Source organism: Lepidochelys kempii, chromosome 16 (assembly GCF_965140285.1).
Source record: "Lepidochelys kempii isolate rLepKem1 chromosome 16, rLepKem1.hap1, whole genome shotgun sequence".
Taxonomy (NCBI): Eukaryota; Metazoa; Chordata; order Testudines; family Cheloniidae; genus Lepidochelys; species Lepidochelys kempii.
The window spans coordinates 24,567,379-24,580,545 of record NC_136395.1 but is presented as its reverse complement, the minus strand read 5'-3'; the positions used below and the strand labels follow the sequence as shown (position 1 = coordinate 24,580,545).

Below are 13,167 nucleotides of genomic sequence, written 5' to 3'. Positions count from 1 at the left end.
AAAATACAACAGATATTTTTCCAGGGCTGCTGCATGAAGCTTCTCTTTCATGAGCAAAGGTATCTTGGGGGCCTAAGTGTCCTTTAAATGGTTTGGACACACATGTGTATTATACACACTCACAGAGAAAGAGACAGTTATATCTCGCCAGTCTATAACATGGAACCTGGTAGTACATTTTCTTCTGTGTATAATTTTTTTACTTGCCTTCAGTCACAACCATTGTTTCTTATAGTGATTATACTAGAGAATGTGATCATTTTTGTCATGTTCTCGCACAAACACTGCCCATAAATATGTACAGTTTCAGGTCTGTTCCTAAGAGCCCTGGACCTGGCATATTATTGTGCATTATGGTTCATCCCTCATATTAAAATAATAAACTTGGTTAGAAATCTGATTCCAATATGAATAGCATAAGACCTGACCTTCATAGGCTCAGCCCTATAATTAACACCAGGTTGAGTGTCCGTGAAGGCTAAGGGGCCTCCAGGGTGCTTGATCAGGGAATAACCCTATTTAAGAGCTAGATTTACTATGCATCACAGCTGTGTGCTTAAGAGGGTCTCTGGGACCCAGCAGTTTGACTTTATAGGGATTCTCATGTGGTTCAGATGTCCATGCATGAGCCCCTTCTGTCAGCTGATCACTAGGGCAGAGGGGAGGGCAGGCATTCTGGTTTCATTAGTTCACGACTAACCAGCAAATGAAGACAAGTGTGAAAATGCCCCCGGAGAATGGTGGTGGTAAAACAATTCAAAGAAACAGCTGGTAAGTGTCACCTCTGGTAGCAGTACATGGTAAATTCCCTCTTCATAAACACAGCCCATTTCAGAGTAACACCCCTCGGTCCTTGGCTTCCAGCAGCAATCTTAGGGAGGCCACACAGTATTTACTGAGAAAAGCATGGCCAACTGTTAGGGGTATTACAGTAGCACCAATTGAGATTGGGCCCTACTGTGCAGGTGCTGTACAAACATATAATGAGACAGTCCCTGCCCCCAACAGCTTCCAGTTATTCTGACTCAGAGCCTCTGCTGTGTTAGGCAAGTGATTTAATTTCTGCCTCAGGTTTCCCCTTTATGAAATGGGAATATCATCAATGGTACCTACCTCGCAGAGCTGTTGGAAGGACTGACTGATTAGTATTTAATAAGTATTAAGTATGAACTAAGCATTATCATTACAGAAAGAGCAGTCTGAGAACCCTGGGAGCTGTGGTCAGGTCTGACTCACTCGATGGCCTTTGGCAAGACACTTATCGTCTTTGTGCTTTTACGTATCCCTCTAGCACAGTATCCCAGATCTGACCCCTAGGCCATCTGATACGGTATCCTGCCCCCAGCAGCAGCTAATAGTGGATGTTTCAAAGGAAGGTAATCTTGTATACTGAGGGAAAATGGCATTCCTGGTGCCTACAGACAGGCTGCTTAGACCCTGAAATATTCAATTTATTTTTACTGCTTATATTTCATCAGCTCATCTGCAGATATTCTGAATGGCCCTAACACGCTCACCCTCTCACCCCTTTGTTTTAAACCCAGACACAGTTCATTATTGCTGAAACCTGGGTGATGAAAATGCACGTTGATGTTGTGCTAAGATTTAGGACTCTCTCCTCCCTCTCCGTACGTATGGGTAATTTCCATTAGTGGTAACAGGAGTGAAGAGTGGTACACATGCATGAAGGGGAGACTAGCCACCCCTTTGACACTAGAGGTTGGGAGCAATGGCAAAATAAGCCCACACACTGACGCAGGCTCTCTCATGTTGCTGCTGCTGCAGGACAGCTCAAGGACTTCCACTATTTGCCTGGTAAAGACTCAGTTGCTAAATGCTAAAAAGAAAAGACAGAAAGCCGGCCTGAGAAATCAACTTGATTCTTTGGATCTGTGTAGATAGAACAGACCTGCTGGCAACTTTTGGTTCCATGGCACCATCAGAAATTCAGGCAGGCAGAGCCTTGAAAATGAAGTGTCCCTCAAAAGTACTAAGACTCTCGTTATAAGCACGACATGTTCGTAAGGTCCTCACATGATGCAGGACAGAACAGCCAGGCACAGATGAGCCAGCTAATCACAGCCAGGCTAAAGCTTGCCACAACAACCTAACTGCTCTGAACATATAGCCATGTTCTCTGTTGAAATCCCACCCTGCTGTGGTTCTCTTACCTTTCCCGAGAGCTTTCAGAGTGTGCAACTCCTCCATTACAGCTCTATCGCTTCCTTCCTCAGCGGGCTGGCTCTCAAGTGGTGTAATTCACATGCATCTATCAAAATGGGGGCCCAGCTGTCGTGCCCACTTCCCACTCCCACATTGTGTTTATGTGCAGGACAGGAAGGGGCAGGCGAAAGGTGGCATGAGTCAATAGGAAACAAAGGTCTAGGCTCAGTCTGGGAAAAATAAAAACACTGCAGCCACAAAAACTGCACAGCACAAAGCCCATAAGAAAACAAAACAAGTATCTCTATATAGAAATGCTTTAGCATTTGCTAGCACCAGCAATTGGGGGCAGGAGATGTGGAATTAAAAGATAAACTATCATCTGCCCAAATTAGGGTATGATGGGGCCTCAGTTTCCCCTTTTGTAAAATGGGGATAATGATACTGACCTCCCTTGTAAAGTACTTTGAGACCTACAGCAGAAAGCTCTATATAACAGCTAGCTATTATTACTGGTACGGTTCTAAATTTTCATTACATGAGTGTCTCTCTCTCTCTGTATGAGGATATATTTCATACACGTACAATCTAAGACACAAACACAGTACCACTTGATTTCTATGAAGGTTACAGGAACACATTCTAGAGTGCAATGAAGAGAACGGCAGCTGGCATGACAATTTAATCATTGTGAAAGGGGCCACGTGCAGGAGCTGCGAATGCAAACCAGCTTTATAGGAACTTTGTTGGAGCGTAGCCCCTTTAACGTGTGCTGGTCTGCAAAGGGCAATGAGTGGCACAGTATCCATGCAACCCTTGAGATTTGGTTTCACGCACTCCCTCACGCACGTAGAGTCCTAATCTGTTATTTTGCATGACAGATGGCAGCATTTACTTCAGAAACATGGATTCTTTCTTTGCTTGCTGCCCCGCTCACATAAACTACCCTAAAGATTACTTCCAGAAGGAGAGGAAATGGCTGTTCTGTACAGACAGGGCTGGTGCTGGCTGATTTGAAGTGTGGAATCGGGCTGGGGAGGTGGGTTCCCCATGATTCAGAACAGAGTTATTTATTTGATTTATACAATGTACACATCCATGGTTCATGCACCTAGACCTTGATGACAGCTACTACACACCTCCCAATCCAAACCACAGCGTGCACAACATCAGCTGGAAGATCAAATGCCCGAACCTACAACAAATAAGGTCTTCCCCACTCAACGCAGGCAAAGGCTTTGGAGAGTGCCCTAGAGATCAACACATTCGTGCTCGGTTGAACCAAGTGCGAGGAAGAGATGCAGTGTAGCCAACTCTGGTGATTGTATTGCGCCAATTCTTGTGATCGTATTGCGAGTCTCGTGGTATTTGGTGTTTTTCATGCAGGCCCAGCTCCTGGAGTCATGGGAACATACCAGAATCTCAGCTTTTGCTTTTTTAAAAAAGTAACTTTCTAGCCCCCATGGTTGCAAACAAAAGCTTGAAAACATGACCCCTAAAGACTCACAATCCAGAAGGGAAATGAAAGGAACCCCAGATTTATTTGTTGTTTAAATTTCATGATTTTCAAGCCAATCAAATTCTATGGGTGGAGGGAGACTTTTGAAAACTTGGGGCTGGCTATTGCGGGAGACAGCTGGAGAATGTAAGCTCCTTGGGACAAGAACCATCTCTTTGCTCTGGGTTTGTACGGCACCGAGCCCAGTGGAGACTTAGTCCCTGTCTGCAGCTCCTAGGGGATACCACAACACAACTAACAAGCAGGGCTGCAGCCCCTCCACTGAGAACGCCCTGATGTACCAATTTGGGACGGGGCTGAGCTGATCTCCACAGCTGTGGTGGAAGCATGGACCAGGAACCAACTTGCTGACATTCCAAGTGAGGTTTCTGCGGGGTTCTGGTTTCCAGCTCCCACCACCAGGCATTATTGAGTGGTTTCTGAAGTGACCCCACAGTCAGCAGGCAGAAAGCAGATGACAAACACAGAGAAGCGTTAATGCTACTGAAGCCCATGACTGAAAGCATGAGCATCCGGGGTGGCAAACAAGTTCCTTTGATGCTAGTGATCTCTCTAGCTCAGTGCCCAGGCAACAGCGGAGACACAAATGCTGGGGTTCAAAGGTCCCTTTATCAGACTTCTTTTTTTTCTTTTCTTTTGCAACACAGCAGGCTGCCACGAGTGAACTGAAAAGCACCCAGGCAGCGTGGCCATCAGTGATTAATGTGTCGTGAACCACTTTACTTGCTAAATGTGACAAAGCTCGGACATTCCCATGGTTACTTGTCAGTCTGGCTGAGGGGGCAAACTTGCAAGAGGCTGGCATGTGCTACAGCATTCCGGGTAGCCACCCGGGGACGGTCACGGAGTGCGTACAAGCCAAGCTCTCAGCACCATCTGGCTGGGGTGAACCCCAATTTCGCAAGGACACCAGCTTGGTATCTGACTCCCCCGGCCCAGAGAACAGGATCAGGGACTGATGGAGCGGGACAGACATGGACACACACTGCTTACTGTTTACTCTGCGCAGCAGCTCATGTGTACATTAAGTAGCAAGCTAAGTCTTTAAAGCAACAGCACACCTTCATCTTACTACATGAAAGCTGCCACGGTTAAGCATTCTCCTGCCGCTCAGGGGGCTCGTGGTCAAAAGTGAGCCTACGTTAACATTAACCTGCCAAGCTCTGGGAAGGCCATTTCTATAGCACTGGGAAGGAAACACGTATCCCCGTAAATGCTGTGACTAGCTCTTCCCAGGGTTCTTCCACCTCCTGCAATTGGCCATGGAGTAACAGATTGGAGTGGATGAGAGTTCTGTTCTCAGAATCAGGGAGACAGGAAAGTGCTTAGGACACCAGTAACAAATAAGCAACACAGATAAGGGTGCAGGAATTTCCCAGAGATTTCTCCTGCACTTGCTATGGTGCTGGGAGCGTTGCCTAGTGATTTAGAGCAGGGGGCGGTATGCATCCGATGAAGTGAGCTGTAGCTCACGAAAGCTCATGCTCAAATAAATTGGTTAGTCTCTAAGGTGCCACAAGTACTCCTTTTCCTTTTGCAAATACAGACTAACACGGCTGTTACTCTGAAACCTGTCTTTAGATTTAGAGTGTCAGGGCTTCACAACTGCCTCACCACCTGATCTGGGGCAAGTCACTTCACCCGAGTGATATTACCTTGTGCTGTGATCTTTGCCAAGTTAAGAAGGACCATGGCAGACATGCATGGAATACCCTGATGCTATAGGAAGGGGTGCTGGGCAGTTCTGTGCCTAGAGTTTCCCCTTGTAAGTCTGCACTGAACGAGTGGCCCCTCATATTAATGGACAAGTTGATGCAGAGGTCATTGGCACTTGTAGTCATAATTCTCAGGGCACTTTTTGTAAGAGTCAAGATGATAACCCTGTGTCCTGGCCAAAAGCCATCTTAGTGATCATTCTGCTCATTTAAATTCCCTTCACACTTTCAACGGGATCAGAATTCTTCTTCCGTCATTCTGTGTCTTAAACTGTTGTATGGTGCTGCTGGGTGCTGTTAAACGATGACAGCCCTCTGCCCTTAATAGCTCCTTCACTCTTGTGAAAGGGCAAGCACTGAAATAGACAAGAAATCGGTTCTCTGAGAGGCTCCAAAGCAGTATTCCCGTCCGTTCCGTCACTAAGCCAGCCGAAGGACAAGACTTATGCATGCACACAAACCACAGCTAAGCTCCTAGGTCTAAACGCTTCCTTCCCACATCTGCGCCATCATTCAAGTGTGGCAAATAATATGCTGGCTCCAAAACCAATCACCACTCTGCCACTGACACAAGGAACGGCGATGCTGGTGCTTACAGTCAATTCTGGTTTAGAGGGGAGGGGTTTGCAGGATGGGTCCATGTCCCTTGTCGTCACTGTCAGAAGTGGGAATGGTCGGAGTCTCTCTAAAAGCCTGGCCGTCAGCCACTCTTTTCCAGACTTCCCCCTTTCTCCTTTTTGTTCCTCTCTTGGGTTGCAAGTCTCTGGTGAAGGCTCCAGATTCACTCTGGCTGTGGAACCCACTGCCCACGGATCATCTGGAAGGAGCTGGGTTTCTCTTGTGAGAATGCACTCAGCACTATTCAATTTCATAGATTCATAGATTCATAGATATTTAGGCCAGAAGGGACCATTATGATCATCTAGTCTGACCTCCTGCACAATGCAGGCCACAGAATTTCACCCACCACTCCTAAAAAAGACCTCACACCTATATCTGTGCTATTGAAGTCCTCAAATTGTAGTTTGAAGACCTCAAGGAGCAGAGAATCCTCCAGCAAGTGACCCGTGCCCCATGCTACAGAGGAAGGCGAAAAACCTCCAGGGCCTTCCAATCTGCCCTGGAGGAAAATTCCTTCCCGACCCCAAATATGGCGATCAGCTAAACCCTGAGCATATGGGCAAGATTCATCAGCCAGATACTACAGAAAATTCTTTCCCGGGTAACTTGGATCTTACCCCATCTAAAAACCCATCACAGGCCATTGGGCCTATTTACCATGAATATTTAATTACCAAAACCATGTTATCCCATCATGCCATCTTCTCCATAAACTTATCAAGTTTAATCTTAAAGCAAGATAGATCTTTTGCCCCCACTACTTCCCTCGGAAGGCTATTCCAAAACTTCACTCCTCTGATGGTTAGAAACCTTCGTCTAATTTCTAATCTAAATTTCCTAGTGGCCAGTTTATATCCATTTGTTCTTGTGTCCACATTGGTACTGAGTTTAAATAATTCCTCTCCCTCTCTGGTATTTATCCCTCTGATATATTTATAGAGAGTAATCATATCTCCCCTCAACCTTCTTTTAGTTAGGCTAAACAAGCCAAGCTCCCTGAGTCTCCTTTCATAAGACAAGTTTTCCATTCCTCGGATCATCCTAGTAGCCCTTCTCTGTACCTGTTCCAGTTTGAATTCATCCTTCTTAAACATGGGAGACCAGAACTGCACACAGTATTCCAGGTGAGGTCTCACCAGTGCCTTATATAACGGTACTAAAACCTCCTTATCCCTACTGGAAATACCTCTCCTGATGCATCCCAAGACGACATTAGCTTTTTTCACAGCCATATCACATTGGCAGCTCATAGTCATCCTATGATCAACCAATACTCCAAGGTCCTTTTCCTCCTCCGTTACTTCTAGTTGATGCGTCCCTAGCTTATAACTAAAATTCTTGTTATTAATCCCTAAATGCATGACCTTACACTTCTCACTATTAAATTTCATCCTATTCCTATTACTCCAGTTTACAAGGTCATCCAGATCCTCCTGTAGGGTATCCCTGTCCTTCTCTAAATTAGCAATACCTCCCAGCTTTGTATCATCTGCAAACTTTATTAGCACACTCCCACTTTTTGTGCCCAGGTCAGTAATAAAAAGATTAAATAAGATTGGTCCCAAAACTGATCCTTGAGGAACTCCACTGGTAACCTCCCTCCAACTTGACAGTTCACCTTTCAGTAGGACCCGTTGTAGTCTCCCCTTTAACCAATTCCCTATCCACCTTTCAATTTTCCTATTGATGCCCATCTTATCCAATTTAACGAATAATTCCCCATGTGGCACAGTATCAAACGCCTTACTAAAATCTAAGTAAATTAGATCCACTGCGTTTCCTTTATCTAAAAAATCTGTTACTCTCTCAAAGAAGGAGATCAGGTTGGTTTGGCACGATCTACCTTTTGTAAAACCATGTTGTATTTTGTCCCATTTACCATTGACTTCAATGTCCTTAACTACCTTCTCCTTCAAAATTTTTTCCAAGACCTTGCATACTACAGATGTCAAACTAACAGGCCTATAATTACTTGGATCACTTTTTTTCCCTTTCTTAAAAATAGGAACTATGTTAGCAATTCTCCAATCATACGGTACAACCCCTGAGTTTACAGATTCATTAAAAATTCTTGCTAATGGGCTTGCAATTTCTTGTGCCAATTCTTTTAATATTCTTGGATGAAGATTATCTGGGCCCCCCGATTTAGTCCCATTATGCTGTTTGAGTTTCGCTTCTACCTCAGATATGGTGATGTCTACCTCCATATCCTCATTCCCATTTATCATGCTACCATTATCCCTAAGATCCTCTTTAGTCTTATTAAAGACTGAGGCAAAGTATTTGTTTAGATATTGGGCCATGCCTAGATTATCCTTGACCTCCACTCCATCCTCAGTTTTTAGCGGTCCCACTTCTTCTTTCTTTGTTTTCTTCCTATTTATATGACTATAGAACCTTTTACTATTGGTTTTAATTCCCTTTGCAAGGTCCAACTCTACTTGACTTTTAGCCTGTCTCACTTTATCCCTACATATTCTGACCTCAATAAGGTAGCTTTCCTTACTGATCCCTCCCTTCTTCCACTCCCTATATGCTTTCTGCTTTTTCTTAATTACCTCTCTAAGATGCTTGCTCATTTCACTTGACATTCAGCAGATTGAGCTTTTGCCACCACGTGCCCAAGCCCGGGGCAGACATCCCCTAGAAACCCAGACTGCACAGACCCATGGGTAGCACAGAAAGGGTGGTGGTATTGTTTAATACCAATAATAATAACGATACGTACTTTGTCTTTCTCTAGTGCCTCCATCTGCAGATCACTAAGCACTTTACAGGCTTTCTTAAGCTTCACAATCCCTCTAGGTAAAGGTCCATAGGAATCACTTCGCACTCGCACACACACACACACAAATGCTGCCACTGCTAGTGTGGAACAAGTAAGAGTTTGACAGCACACAGCGAGATTACACAACGGCTTTTAGGTCAGAAAGCAAAGCACACTGTATTCACTGGACACTGCAGGGGCAATTTTTGGAAACAGAAAGGAATTTCCTGAGCTGGAATTTGCCCAGCACCCCAGAATTAATACCCTTACTCCCAAAAAATGTGGGATATGATCTTTCATGACATATGGGGCGGGATCTTCCTAAGAAGGCCCTCAGGAGCACAGACTCCCCAGTGCCAGACATTTCATGAGGGACTGGGAGGACCTGAAGTCTGAGGTGCACTCAAGGGACAGCGGCTCCCAGGAAATGCCCTGCTGGTGGAAGAACTGGTTTAAATTACCTCTGGAATTTTCAGCTCTGTTATGCATGGGATGGCACCAGTGCACGTACCATGTTGCACAATCACTTTGAAAGAATTAAGAGCCAGTACATTAGCCTATCAGATTGTGTGTGTGACAAACTGCTTAAAGGCTTTTGCTAAAATTCTTGGTTTTATCACCCTAATTCTTATTCCCAAGTCTTTGCCATACATCTACTGGCTGCAGCCCAGCTTCACTGCGTCCTGTTCACTGGCTGGGAGTCAAGTGGGTGAACTCCGCCCATCACAGCAGTGCAGAGATCTGGACCTACCATTGCCAGAATTGCACCGGCATGAGGACACCCACTGACACCAATGCGCTTTCCCCAGGACTTCTGATCCCACCTGACTCACTCCAGGCCAAAACATATGGCTGAAACAACAGTTCCCAGCTGGGCAAGGGAAACTTCTTTTCTGCGTCTCTGGAGAAGTTCTGCAGCTTTGACTAAGCTCCTGCTCATTTCCTGCTCAGATGCAAAAGTTCTGGCTATTGACAGGGCATCTGCTAAGCCAGCTGGGCACTGGGCAAGTTGTGGGGAGGTGTTTCATTTGAAAGAACTGGCTACAGAGTGAGGACAAGGGAGAGGAGACTCTTTATGGAACTGCGAGCCAGGGTTGTTATAAGCATTTCTAAATCACCGTCACCATATTATCCAGCTGCCATGGGCATCTCCTGTGCTGGGATTTAGTGCCAATCTGCTCCGGAAGGCAACATCCCTCACATGAGTCATCTCCAAGGGCTGGAGTGAGAATATGCACCACACACCTAAAGAGAGCAACAGCCACAGAGTGCAAATGGAATCATGGACTGGACTTCTCAGTTCATAATAAGCAGGGCACATGACGCGGCTGCGTTGTGGCTGGAGGCTCTCAGTTTAGTCAGGAAAACACAGAAAATCCTTACAAGGGGAAAGGAGAGAGAGAGAGAGAGAGAGCGCGCGCGAGCAAGCTGTGGAAGAGGATCCCTGGAGACGACCAAGCGTCTTTGAGGCCTGATCTATACTAAAGAGTTAGGTTGACATAAGGCAGCTTACGTCAACCTAATTATGCCAGTGTCTGTCCTACAGCCTTGCTCCCGCTGATGTAGGTGTCCTGCTACACCAACATAATTACTGCACCTCCCGGAGAGGCTCAGGGCTTATGTCGGTGTAGTTAGCCTGATGCAGTGCCTCTGTAGACACTGTGTTCCTTACATCAGCTGTTGGCTGTCTTGTCAATTTCAGGGATCAGCTGAAGCCCTGAAATTGACAAGAATGCCGGGATCCTGGCTCTCCAGCCGGCTACTGCCAGGTCTCCACTCCAAGCCAGGCTACCACCCAGGCTCCCAACTTGGGCTGCCGCCTGGGCTCCCTACTGTCCCTTGGCTGCCACCCCGCCACACACACTCCTGTGGCTCTCGACTCCCTGCTGGGAGCGTGGCAGCCAACTGGCTGGAAGCAGGGAGGCGAGTAGCCTGGGGGACAGTTGGGCTCCTGGTGGGGAGCTGTGTGGAGCTGAGAACCCTGGCTTTCAACTCCCCACACCGTCCCTCCTCTACCAGCAAGTGCTCCTGGTGAGGATGCGCACCACCAACAGAAGGAGGGTAGTGTGGGCATCAGCCACTCTAATAATTACCACGGTGCCTGTAAGTCAACCTAGCCTCGGTTGACTTAAGATTGTAGTGTAGACATGCCCTTAGTTACCAAGGGAAAAAAAAAATCTTTCCAGAAATGTGGATGCCCACCTGTTCAGAAGTGGTCACTGACTGTGAGTATCCAACCTGAAACACCCTAGGCCTGATTTTCAAAAAGGTGCTGAGCATGCACAATACCAGCAGAAGGCAATGCCCAGCACCTCTAAAAAAACACGTCCCAAGTGTCTCAAGCTGTGCCCCCAGAAACCGAGTCACCCAAAAATCAGTGGTTTCTTTTGAAAATATTGGCCTTGCCTTCCATTATCCCAGCTGATAATGTTACAGGCTCTTTGAAAGCTCTTTGCAACATAAAAGACAATTGTAGCTTATATTATTAAGTCTGTCATCAAAATTACAGATGTCTAACACTATGAGAGTCAAAGAGGAGCAGAGGAGGAGGGCGGTTCTGATGCATAAAACCCCAGTGGAGCTATGGGGAGCATTTTGAATAAGAAAAGGTGTTATTCCTATCACTCTTACAGCAGCTGAGATCCTATGAAATTACTTATTGCTTTCTCTCTCTGTGCACAATCTTTCCAGCCTCTCAAATATGCACCCTAGGGCCACAAAATCCTACTAAGCTGCTCTGCTAAAACAGACAGACAGACACACACAGCTCAGCCCTATTGGGAACAGAACGGAGCACAGCATGCATGGTTCACTGGGAGAAAGCAAGGAGACACTTTCCCAGTGAGCTGAGAATTCTCTTTTGTTTAAACAGCTTTTGCACTCACTGCTCTGGCGTCTCCTCATTTTAATACTGTCAACTAATGAGGCCATGAGAGGCAGTTCAGTCTCTTAGGAGTTTGCTTGGGCTGTGTTTTCAGGCCTAACCACAGTGATTGCGTCTCCTTCAAGCACTGCAGTCATTCCTGGTGACATCAAGTACTAATTGCTAAGGGCCAGAGGTTGCCTGGCTCCTGCATGGGGGTACAGAGGAAAGAGGCAAAGAGCCTGCCCCAGCCTCCCAACCAGGGGCTCAGCAAAAAGGGATGCTGTACGAGCACTCGGCAGAGCTAACGCTGCTGTAGGGACTGGCCTTTCAAAGGGGCCATGGCCCCACTCCCACCCCCTGTGCACCCACACAAGAAAAGTAACTGAACAACTGATGGCTGAGAAATAAAAGGAAGTAAGTGGAGTCAAATCAATTTGCCTTCGAACATTAACTTGACTATTAATAACCACTTGGCCTGTGAAAATGAACCACTGTAAATGCCAGGCTACAATTTAACAGGAACATATTCAAGTACAGCTGTGACCTTCCTCGTCTCCTCATACTCCCTCCCCATCCTCCTCCTCCTGCCTGGCGTGCTACCTCGTAGCCGGGTCCTGCTTGGTGCATTGCCTTCACCCCCCATGGGGAGCCGTCGTCTAGTCCCTGGCCTCGGTAAGACCCCATCAGAAAGCTGTGTCAGACTCTCCCGTGTGCAGCGGTGCTGCCTCACCCCCTGGCCTGAAGCAGTAATAACAAACATCAAATACATAGTTTCCATCATCAGCACCCCCACTAGAAATTGTTCCAGCACCCATCCCCCTGGGGCTCTAGTTACCAGAAGGATTTGCTGTTTTTGTTTTTTTAATGTAAAGCACTATAGCAAACATGACAATCTTCACTTGGTGATTATTTGTTACATTGCATTATTCATCGTTCAAGCAAAGACCAGATCAGATAAAGTAACTGGTTAAGATTTTTCAAGCCGCATCCACTATCGTGATATGTTTTTAACTGAATTTAATTTTTTTTAAAAAGGTTTGTACGAAACCTAATATGAAGGGAAACATTTGCCAGGGGTTATTTGATTATTTAATTTAATTTCAAAGACACCAGTTTTTTTGTTGTTGTCACTTTGCTTTTCAATTTGAACCTTCCCTGCAGTGTTAGGATCAAGCAGGCACCAGACAAGTGAAAGGGGATCCAGAGAGCGGAACTGACCAGTGTTAAACTGGGAGGGAGGGGAGTGAAACTGCTCTACCTAGTTTCACTGCCCCAGTCGGAATGAAATGCAAAAAGCAGACAAATTGCATAAATGGGGGGGTGGGGAAATGAACTAGGGCTGCCAGGCTTTACCCACTTCCTCAGGGTTAATTCTCAGCTGCCATTAGCCCATTAGGGAAGGACAGTCGCATTCTTATATGACGGGGGTTTAAGTTTGAGTGTCTCCCTTTAAAGATGGCAATTGCAGCCTCCTGCGGGCACCCCCACTCCTCAGTGCAGACACAAAGTCACACGC

At 46.2% G+C, this 13,167-nt stretch overlaps 1 protein-coding gene across 13 annotated transcripts in view; it reads right to left on the bottom strand.

The window, feature by feature from the left end:
- Positions 1-13,167, bottom strand: part of DAB2IP (DAB2 interacting protein) — a 275,146-nt gene that overhangs the window by 120,889 nt on the left and 141,090 nt on the right. Inside the window, exon 1 of one of the 13 annotated variants that reach the window (XM_073314880.2) lies at positions 2,172-2,267. The exons of the other annotated variants lie outside the window; for them this stretch is intronic. The gene's annotated coding sequence lies outside the window, so the exon portion shown is untranslated. Of the gene's footprint in view, positions 1-2,171; positions 2,268-13,167 lie in introns of those variants that run through there. 13 annotated transcript variants of the gene reach the window in all.